Here is an 11,237-nt window from a genome sequence, read left to right as displayed (position 1 = left end):
AAACAGAAGTGGGATCGACAGAGTGATGAGAAAAGTAGGCAGGAGTACAAGGAGATGCGGCAGCAGGTTAAAAGGGATGTGGCGAAAGCCAAGGAAAAGGCATATGAGGAACTGTATAAGAGGTTGGACACTAAGGAAGGAGAAAAGGATTTATACCGATTGGCCAAGCAGAGGGACCGAGCTGGGAAGGATGTACTGCAAGTTAGAGCAATAAAGGATGGAGAGGGAAATGTGTTGACTAGTGAGGAGAGTGTGTTGAGAAGATGGAGGGAGTATTTTGAGCAGCTGATGAATGAGGAAAATCAGAGAGAGAGAAGGTTGGAGGATGTGGAGTTGGTGAAGCAGGATGTAGATAGGATTAGTAAGGAGGAAGTGAGAGCAGCGATTAAGAGGATGAAGAATGGAAAGTCGGTTGGACCAGATGACATACCGGTAGAAGCGTGGAGATGTTTAGGAGAGATGGCAGTGGAGTTTTTAACCAGATTGTTTAACAGGATTCTGGAAGGGGAGAGGATGCCTGAGGAATGGAGAAGGAGTGTGCTGGTACCGATCTTTAAGCATAAGGGAGATGTGCAAACCTGCAGTAACTACAGGGGAATTAAGTTGATCAGTCACACCATGAAGTTATGGGAAAGAGTAGTGGAAGCCAGGCTGAGAGAAGAGGTGACCATCTGTGAGCAACAGTATGGTTTCATGCCGAGGAAGAGCACCACAGATGCCTTATTTGCTTTGAGGATGTTGATGGAGAAGTATAGAGAAGGACAGAAGGAGCTGCATTGTGTATTTGTGGATTTAGAGAAAGCGTACGACAGGGTGCCGAGAGAGGAGTTGTGGTATTGTATGAGGAAGTCAGGTGTGTCAGAGAAGTATTTGAGGGTGGTGCAGGACATGTATGAGGACAGTGTGACGGCAGTAAAGTGTGCAGTAGGTACGACATACTGGTTCAGGGTGAAGGTTGGACTACATCAAGGATCGGCCCTGAGCCCTTTCCTGTTTGCAGTGGTGATGGACAGGTTGACGGACGAGGTCAGACAGGAGTCTCCCTGGACTATGATGTTTGCAGATGATATTGTGATTTGTGGTGAGAGTAGAGAGCAGGTTGAGAAGAGCCTGGAGAGGTGGAGATATGCGCTGGAGAGAAGGGGAATGAAAGTCAGTAGGAGTAAGACAGAGTACATGTGTGTGAATGAGAGGGAGGGCAGTGGAGTGATGCGGTTGCAGGGTGAAGAGGTGAAGAAGGTGGAGGAGTTCAGGTACCTGGGGTCAACAGTGCAAAGTAATAGAGAGTGTGTTAGGGAAGTAAAGAAAAGAGTGCAGGCAGGGTGGAGTGGGTGGAGAAGAGTGACAGGAGTGATTTGTGATAGAAGAGTATCTGCAAGAATGAAAGGGAAAGTTTATAGGACTGTGGTGAGACCTGCGATGTTGTATGGATTAGAGACAGTGGCATTGAGTAAAAGACAGGAGGTGGAGCTGGAGGTAGCAGAGCTGAAGATGTTGAGGTTTTCGTTGGGAGTGACGAGGATGGACAAGATTAGAAATGAGTTTATTAGAGGGACAGCACATGTAGGATGTTGTGGTGACAAGGTGAGGGAGGTGAGATTGAGATGGTTTGGACATGTGCAGAGAAGGGACATGAATTATATTGGTAGAAAAATGCTGAAGATGGAGCCACCAGGTAGGAGAAAAAGAGGAAGGCCAAGGAGGAGGTTCATGGATGTGGTGAGGGAAGACATGCAGGTAGTTGGTGTAAAAGAGGCATATATAGAGGACAGGGTGGTATGGAGACGGATGATCCGCTGTGGCGACCCCTAATGGGAGCAGCCGAAAGAAGAAGAAGAAGAAGATTAAGGTAAAGGGATCCTACTGACAAAAATGGCAAAAATGTTTGTTGTGTTTGCTTTTTAAAGTTGAATTACAAGAAGGGGAGAAGAGGTAAAAAAAAAAAGAAGATTCAAGATCTGATGTCACATAGTTATAACCAGAATACAACTTGCAGATGATAAAATGCATTAGATCAAGATAAAGTGGTATTTTAAAGTAGTACAAATATACTTACATGTACAAGAGAGAAGTAACAAAAAGAGGAGAGGAGAGCTGAGTAGGAGATAGGATAGACGCAAAGAGAGAAGAGAGTATGAGAAAAAAGGAAAGAAAAGAAGAGGAAGATAGAAGGAAAACAGAGATAGAAGATGAATGAGGGGAAAAGTAGAGAGAATAGAAGGGGGATGAAAAAAGAAGGAGAGGAGGATAGGATAAAGAAGAAGAGAACAGGAAAAAGAGGAAAGGAAAATAGAAGAGAAGGGGAAAGGAGATTAGACAGAATAGAAGAGGAGAAGAAGAAGAAAATAAACGAGAAGAAATTAAATGGAATGTTCTTAATTTGTTTACTAAAACATAAAATGGCAGATGGTGCTTGTGATTAGTGTTGTGGTAGTGCGGGTTCTGTGTAAAGCTGCTTTGAGACAATGTTAATTGATAAACGTGCTTTATAAATAAAAATGAATTGAATAGTGCTGACAATGATAGTATTGTGTTGTGCTGTAGTATTGTGTTATGTAATTGCTTAACCCAGCTTCCTAACAAAATTGTTATTAATCATTTTTACAATTACGCAACAGTTTTTTTTTCAGAGAAAAGACGTGTAATAACAATTTAATAACTATGTAATAACAATGTAATAACTATGTAATAACAATGTAATTACATTGTAATAACAGATCGAAAGTTTGGCAACCCCCCCCTGATGTGTATTAACAATGTAATTACATTGTAAAAACAGATCAAAATTTTGGCAAAAAAAACCCCCTGATGTGTAATACCTATGTAATAACTATATAATAACAATGAAATTACCTTGTAATAACAGGTAAAAAATTTTGGGGAAAAAAAAAAAACCCTGTAATGACAATGTAATAACAATGTAACAACTATGTAATAACAATGTAATTACATTGTAATAACACCAAAATATTAGCAAAAAAAAAAAAAGAAAACTGACGTGTAATAACAATGTAATTGCATTGGAATAACAGATCAGAATTTTGGCAAAAAAGAAAAAAACCTGACGTGTAATAATGTAATAACTATGTAATAACAATGTAATAACAGACCGACCATTTGGCTAAAAAAAACCTGACGTAATAACAATGTAATAACAATGTAATAACAATGTAATAATGTAATTACATTGTAATAACAGATGGAAATTTTGGCAAAAAAGAAAAACCTGACGTGTAATAACTGTGTAAAAAACAATGTAATAACTATGTATTAACAATTTAATTACATTGTAATAACAGATCAAAATTTGGGCATAAAAGAAAAAACCTGACGTGTAATAACTATGTAATAACAATGTAATAACTATGTAATTACATAGTAATAACATTGAAATTTTGGCAAAAAAAAAACTGACGTGTAATAACTATGTAATAATTATGTAATAACAATGTAATTACATTGTAATAACAGATTGAAATTTTGGCAAAAAAGAAAAAACCTGACATGTAATAATTATGTAATAACAATGTAATAACAATGTAATTACATTGTAATAACAGATCGAAATTTTGGCAAAAAAGAAAAAACCTGAGGTGTAATAACAATGTAATAACTATGTAATAACAATGTAATAACAGATCAAAATTTTAGCAAAAAAGAAAAAACCTGACATGTAATAACAATGTAATAACTATGTAATAATCATGTAATAACTATGTCATTACATTGTAATAACAGATAGAAATTTTGGCAAAAAAGAAAAAAAACCTGATGTGTAATAGCTATGAAATAACAATGTAATTACTTTGTAATAACAGATCGAAATTTTGGCAAAAAAGAAAAACATGACGTGTAATAACTATGAAATAACAATGTAATAACTATGTAATAAATATGTAATAACAGAACGAAATTTGGGCAAAACAGGAAAAACCTGACGTGTAATAATGTAATAACTATGTAATAACAATGTAATAACTATGTAATTACATGGTAATAACAGATCGAAATTTAGGCAAAAAAATAAAAAACCTGACGTGTAATAACTATGTAATAACAATGTAATAACAGATCAAAATTTTGGCAAAAAAAGATAAACCTGACGTGTAATACTATGTAATAACAATGTAATAATGTAATAACTATGTAATTACATTGTAATAACAGATCGAAATTTTGGAGAAAAAGAAAAAACCTGACGTGTAAAAACAATGTAATAACTATGTAATAACAATGTAATAACAATGTAATTACATTATAATAACAGATCAAAATTGTGGGAAAAAAACCCTGACGTGTAATAACAATGTAATAACTATGTAATAACAATGTAATTACATTGTAATAACAGACGAAAATTTTAGTAAAAAAAAAAATGAACGTGTAATAACTATGTAATAATCATGTAATAACTATGTAATTACATTGTAATAACAGATCGAAATTTTGGCAAAAAAGAAAAAACCTGACGTTTAATAACTATGTAATAACAATGTAATTACATTGTAATAGATCGAAATTTTGGCGAAAAAAAAAAACCCTGATATGTAATAACTATGTAATAACAATGTAATAACTATGTAATTACATTGTAATAACAGATTGAAATTTTGGAAAAAAGGAAAAAAACCTGACGTGTAATAACTATGTAATAAGAATATAATAACTATGTAATTACATTGTAATAACAGATCAAAACTTTTGGGAAAAAAAACCCTGACGTGTAATAAGAATGTAATAAGAATGTAATAAGAATGTAATAACTTTGTAATAACTATGTAATTACATTGTAATAGCAGATTGAAATTTTGGCAAAAAAGAAAAAAACCTGACGTGTAATTATGTAATAACATTGTAAGACGGGTCGGAAAAAAAAAAAAAAAACTATGTGTAATAACTATGTAATAACTATATAATAACAATGTAATTACCTTGTAATAACAGTTCAAAATTTTTTGGGGAAAAAAACAACCCAGTAATAACAATGTAATAACTATGTAATTACACTGTAATAACAGATCGAAATTTTGGCAAAAAAGAAAAAACCTGACGTGTAATAACTATGTAATAACAATGTAATAACAATGTAATAAGTATGTAATAACAACAAAATTTGGGCAACAAAGTAAAAAGCCTGACGTATAATAATGTAATAACTATGTAATAACAATGTAATGACTATGTAATTACATGGTAATAACAGATCGAAATTTAGGCAAAAATTAAAAACCTGACGTGTAATAACAATGTAATAACTATGTAATTACATTGCAATAACAGGCCGAAAATTTGGCTAAAAAAACCTGCCGTGTAATAACTATGTAATAAACATGTAATAACTATGTAATTACATTGTAATAACAGATCGAACTTTTGACAAAAAAAAACCCTGACGTGTAATTATGTAATAACATTGTAAGACGGGTCGAAATTTTGAAAAAAAAAACAAAACTATGTGTAATAACTATGTAATAACTATATAATAACAATGTAATTACCTTGTAATAACAGTTCAAAATTTTTTGGGAAAAAAACCCCCCCTGTATTAACAATGTAATAACTATGTAATTACACTGTAATAACAGATCGAAATTTTGGCAAAAAAGAAAAACCTGACGTGTAATAACAATGTAATAACAATGTAATAACAATGTAATAAGTATGTAATAACAACAAAATTTGGGCAACAAAGTAAAAAACCTGACGTGTAATAATGTAATAACTATGTAATAACAATGTAATAACTATGTAATTACATGGTAATAACAGATCGAAATTTAGGCAAAAAATTAAAAACCTGACGTGTAATAACAATGTAATAACTATGTAATTACATTGTAATAACAGGCCAAAAATTTGGCTAAAAAAACCTGCCGTGTAATAACTATGTAATAAACATGTAATAACTATGTAATTACATTCTAATAACAGATCTAAATTTTGGCAAAAATGAAAAAACCTGACGTGTAATAACTATGTAATAACTATGTAATTACATTGTAATAACAGATCAAAATTTTGGCAAAAAAGAAAAAACCTGACGTGTAATAACTATGTAATAACTATATAATAACAATGTAATAACCTTGTAATAAAAGTTCAAAAAAATTTTTTTGGGGAAAAAAACCCCTGTAATAACAATGTAATAACAATGTAATGACAATGTAATAACTATGTAATTACATTGTAATAACAGATCGAAATTTTGGCAAAAAAAAGAAAAAACCTGACGTGTAATAACAATGTAATAATGTAATACTATGTAATAACAATGTAATACATATGTAATTACATTGTAATAACAGATAAAAATTTTGGCAAAAAAGAAAAAAACCTGACGTGTAATAACTATGTATTAACAGTGTAATAACAATGTAATACCAATGTAATAACAGATCTAAATTTTGGCAAAAATTGAAAAACCTGAAGTGTAATAACAATGTAATAACAATGTAATAACTATGTAATAACAACGTGAAACCTATGTAATTACATTGTAATAACAGATCTAAATTTTGGCAAAAAAGAAAGTACCTGACATGTAATAACTATGCAATAACAATGTAATTACATTGTAATAACAGATCAAAATTTTGGCAAAAAAGAAAAAAACCTGATGTGTAATAACAATGTAATAACTATGTAATAACAATGTAATTACATTGTAATAACAGACGAAAATTTTAGCAAAAAAAAAAACCCTGACGTGTAATAACATTGTAATAATCATGTAATAACTATGTAATTACATTGTAATTACAGATCGAAATGTTTGGGGGAAAAAGAAAAAACCCGACATGTTATAACTATGTAATAACATTGTAATTACATTGTAATAACAGATTGAAATTTTGGCGATAAAGAAAAACCTGACGTGTAATAACTATGTAATAACAATGTAATTACTTTGTAATAACACATCGAAATTTTGGCTAAAACGAAAAAACCTGACGTGTAATAACTAATAATGATGTAATAACTTTGTAATAACTTTGTAATAACTATGTAATAACATTGTAATAACATTGTAATAACAGATCGAAATTTTGGCAAAAAAAAAAAACCTGATGTGTAATAACGATGTAATAACTATGTAATAACTATGTAATTACATTGTAATAACAGATGGAAATTTTGGCAAAAAAAGAAAAAACCTGACGTGTAATAACTATGTAATAATCATGTAATAACTATGTAATTACATTATAATAACAGATCAAAATTTTGGCAAAAAAGAAAAAACCTGATGTGTAATAACTATGTAATAACAATGTAATTACATTGTAATAACAGATCGAAATTTTGGCAAAAAAGAAAAAACCTGATGTGTAATAACTATGTAATAACAATGTAATTACATTGTAATAACAGATCGAAATTTTGGCAAAAAAGAAAAAACCTGACGTGTAATTATGTAATAACATTGTAATACGGGTCGAAATTTTGGGAAAAAAACAAAAACAAAACTATGTGTAATAACTATGTAATAACTATGTAATTACATTGTAATAACAGATGGAAATTTTGGCAAAAAAAGAAAAAACCTGACGTGTAATAACTATGTAATAATCATGTAATAACTATGTAATTACCTTGTAATAACAGTTCAAAATTTTTTTGGGAAAAAAAAACCCTGTAATAACAATGTAATAACTATGTAATTACACTGTAATAACAGATCAAAATTTTGGCAAAAAAGAAAAAACCTGATGTGTAATAACTATGTAATAACAATGTATTAACTATGTAATTACATTGTAATAACAGATAGAAATTTTGGCGAAAAAGAAAAACCTCACGTGTAATAGCTATGTAATAACAATGTAATTACTTTGTAATAACAGATCGAAATTTTGGCAAAAAAGAAAAAACATGACGTGTAATAACTATGAAATAACAATGTAATAACTATGTAATTACACTGCAATAACAGATCGAAATTTTGGCAAAAAAGAAAAAACCTGACGTGTAATAACTATGTAATAACAATGTAATTACTTTGTAATAACAGATCGAAATTTAGGCAAAAAATAAAAAACCTGACATGTAATAACTATGTAATAACAATGTAATAACAGATCAAAATTTAAGAAAAAAGAAAAAACCTGACGTGTAATAACTATGTAATAATCATGTATTAACTATGTAATTACATTGTAATAACAGATCTAAATTTTGGCAAAAAAGAAAAAACCTGACGTGTTATTACTATGTAATAACTATGTAATAACAATGTAATTACATTGTAATAAAAGATCAAAATTTTGGCAAAAAAGAAAAAACCTGACGTGTAATAACAATGTAATAACTATGTAATAACAATGTAATTACATTGTAATAACAGACAAAAATTTTAGCAAAAAAAAACCCTGATGTGTAATAACATTGTAATAATCATGTAATAACTATGTAATTACATTGTAATTACAGATCAAAATGTTTGGGGAAAAAGAAAAAACCCAACGTGTTATAACTATGTAATAACATTGTAATTACATTGTAATAACAGATTGAAATTTTGGCGATAAAGAAAAACCTGACGTGTAATAACTATGTAATAACAATGTAATTACTTTGTAATAACACATCGAAATTTTGGCTAAAAAGAAAAAACCTGACGTGTAATAACTAATAACGATGTAATAACTTTGTAATAACTTTGTAATAACTATGTAATAACATTGTAATAACATTGTAATAACAGATCGAAATTTTGGCAAAAAAAGAAAAAACCTGACGTGTAATAACTATGTAATAATCATGTAATAACTATGTAATTACATTATAATAACAGATCAAAATTTTTGGGAAACAAAAACCTGATGTGTAATAAGAATGTAATAAGAATGTAATAACTATGTAATAACTATGTAATTACATTGTAATTACAGATTGAAATTTTGGCAAAAAAGAAAAACCTGACGTGTAATAACTATGTAATAACAATGTAATAACTATGTAATAACTATGTAATTACATGGTAATAACAGATCGAAATTTAGGCAAAAAATTTAAAACCTGACGTGTAATAACAATGTAATAACTATGTAATAACAATGTAATAACTATGTAATTACATTGTAATAACAGGCCGAAAATTTGGCTAAAAAAACCTGCCGTGTAATAACTATGTAATAAACATGTAATAACTATGTAATTACATTGTAATAACAGATCTAAATTTTGGCAAAAATGAAAAAACCAGACGTGTAATAACTATTTAATAACTATGTAATAACTATGTAATAACAATGTAATAACAGATTTAAATTTTGGCAAAAATTGAAAAACCTGAAGTGTAATAACAATGTAATAACAATGTAATAACTATGTAATAACAACGTAATACCTATGTAATTACATTGTAATAACAGATCTAAATTTTGGCAAAAAAGAAAAAACCTGAAATGTAATAACAATGTAATAACAATGTAATAACAATGTAATTACATTGTAATAACAGATCAAAATTTTGGCAAAAAAGAAAAAACCTGACGTGTAATAACTAATAACGATGTAATAACTTTGTAATAACTTTGTAATAACTATGTAATAACATTGTAATAACATTGTAATAACAGATCGAAATTTTGGCAAAAAAAGAAAAAACCTGACGTGTAATAACTATGTAATAATCATGTAATAACTATGTAATTACATTATAATAACAGATCAAAATTTTTGGGAAACAAAAACCTGATGTGTAATAAGAATGTAATAAGAGTGTAATAACTATGTAATAACTATGTAATTACATTGTAATTACAGATTGAAATTTTGGCAAAAAAGAAAAACCTGACGTGTAATAACTATGTAATAACAATGTAATAACTTTGTAATAACTATGTAATTACATGGTAATAACAGATCGAAATTTAGGCAAAAAATTTAAAACCTGACGTGTAATAACAATGTAATAACTATGTAATAACAATGTAATAACTATGTAATTACATTGTAATAACAGGCCGAAAATTTGGCTAAAAAAACCTGCCGTGTAATAACTATGTAATAAACATGTAATAACTATGTAATTACATTGTAATAACAGATCTAAATTTTGGCAAAAATGAAAAAACCAGACGTGTAATAACTATTTAATAACTATGTAATAACTATGTAATAACAATGTAATAACAGATTTAAATTTTGGCAAAAATTGAAAAACCTGAAGTGTAATAACAATGTAATAACAATGTAATAACTATGTAATAACAACGTAATACCTATGTAATTACATTGTAATAACAGATCTAAATTTTGGCAAAAAAGAAAAAACCTGAAATGTAATAACAATGTAATAACAATGTAATAACAATGTAATTACATTGTAATAACAGATCAAAATTTTGGCAAAAAAGAAAAAACCTGATGTGTACTAACTATGTAATAACAATGTAATTACATTGTAATATTGAAATTTTGGCAAAAAAGAAAAAACCTGACGTGTAATAACTATGTAATAATTATGTAATTACATTGTAATAAGAGATCAAAATTTTGGCAAAAATGAAAAAACCTGATGTGTAATAAAAATGTAATAACTATATAATAACAATGTAATAACTATGTAATTACAATGTAATTACATTGTAATAACAGATCAAACTTTTGGCAAAAAAGAAAAAACCTGACGTGTAATAACTATGTAATAACAATGTAATAACAATGTAATAAGTACGTAATAACAATGAAATTTGGGCAACAAAGTAAAAAACCTGATGTGTAATAATGTAATAACTATGTAATAACTATGTAATAACAATGTAATAACTATGTAATTACATGGTAATAACAGATCGAAATTTAGGCAAAAAATAAAAAACCTGACGTGTAATAACAATGTAATAACTATGTAATAACAATGTAATAACTATGTAATTACATTGTAATAACAGGCCGAAAATTTGGCTAAAAAAACCTGCCGTGTAATAACTATGTAATAATCATGTAATAACTATGTAATTACATTGTAATAACAGATCTAAATTTTGGCAAAAATGAAAAAACCTGACGTGTAATAACTATGTAATAACTATGTAATAACTATGTAATTACATTGTAATAATAGATAAAAATTTTGGCAAAAATGAAAAAACCTGATGTGTAATAACTATGTAATAACTATATAATAACAATGTAATAACCTTGTAATAACAGTTCAAAATTTTTTTGGGGGAAAAAAAACCCTGTAATAACAATGTAATAACAATGTAATGACAATGTAATAACTATGT

The sequence above is a fragment of the Silurus aristotelis genome (genome assembly GCF_946808225.1).
Source record: "Silurus aristotelis genome assembly, chromosome: 20".
Classification (NCBI taxonomy): domain Eukaryota; kingdom Metazoa; phylum Chordata; class Actinopteri; order Siluriformes; family Siluridae; genus Silurus; species Silurus aristotelis.
Note: the sequence above shows the minus strand (reverse complement) of the source record.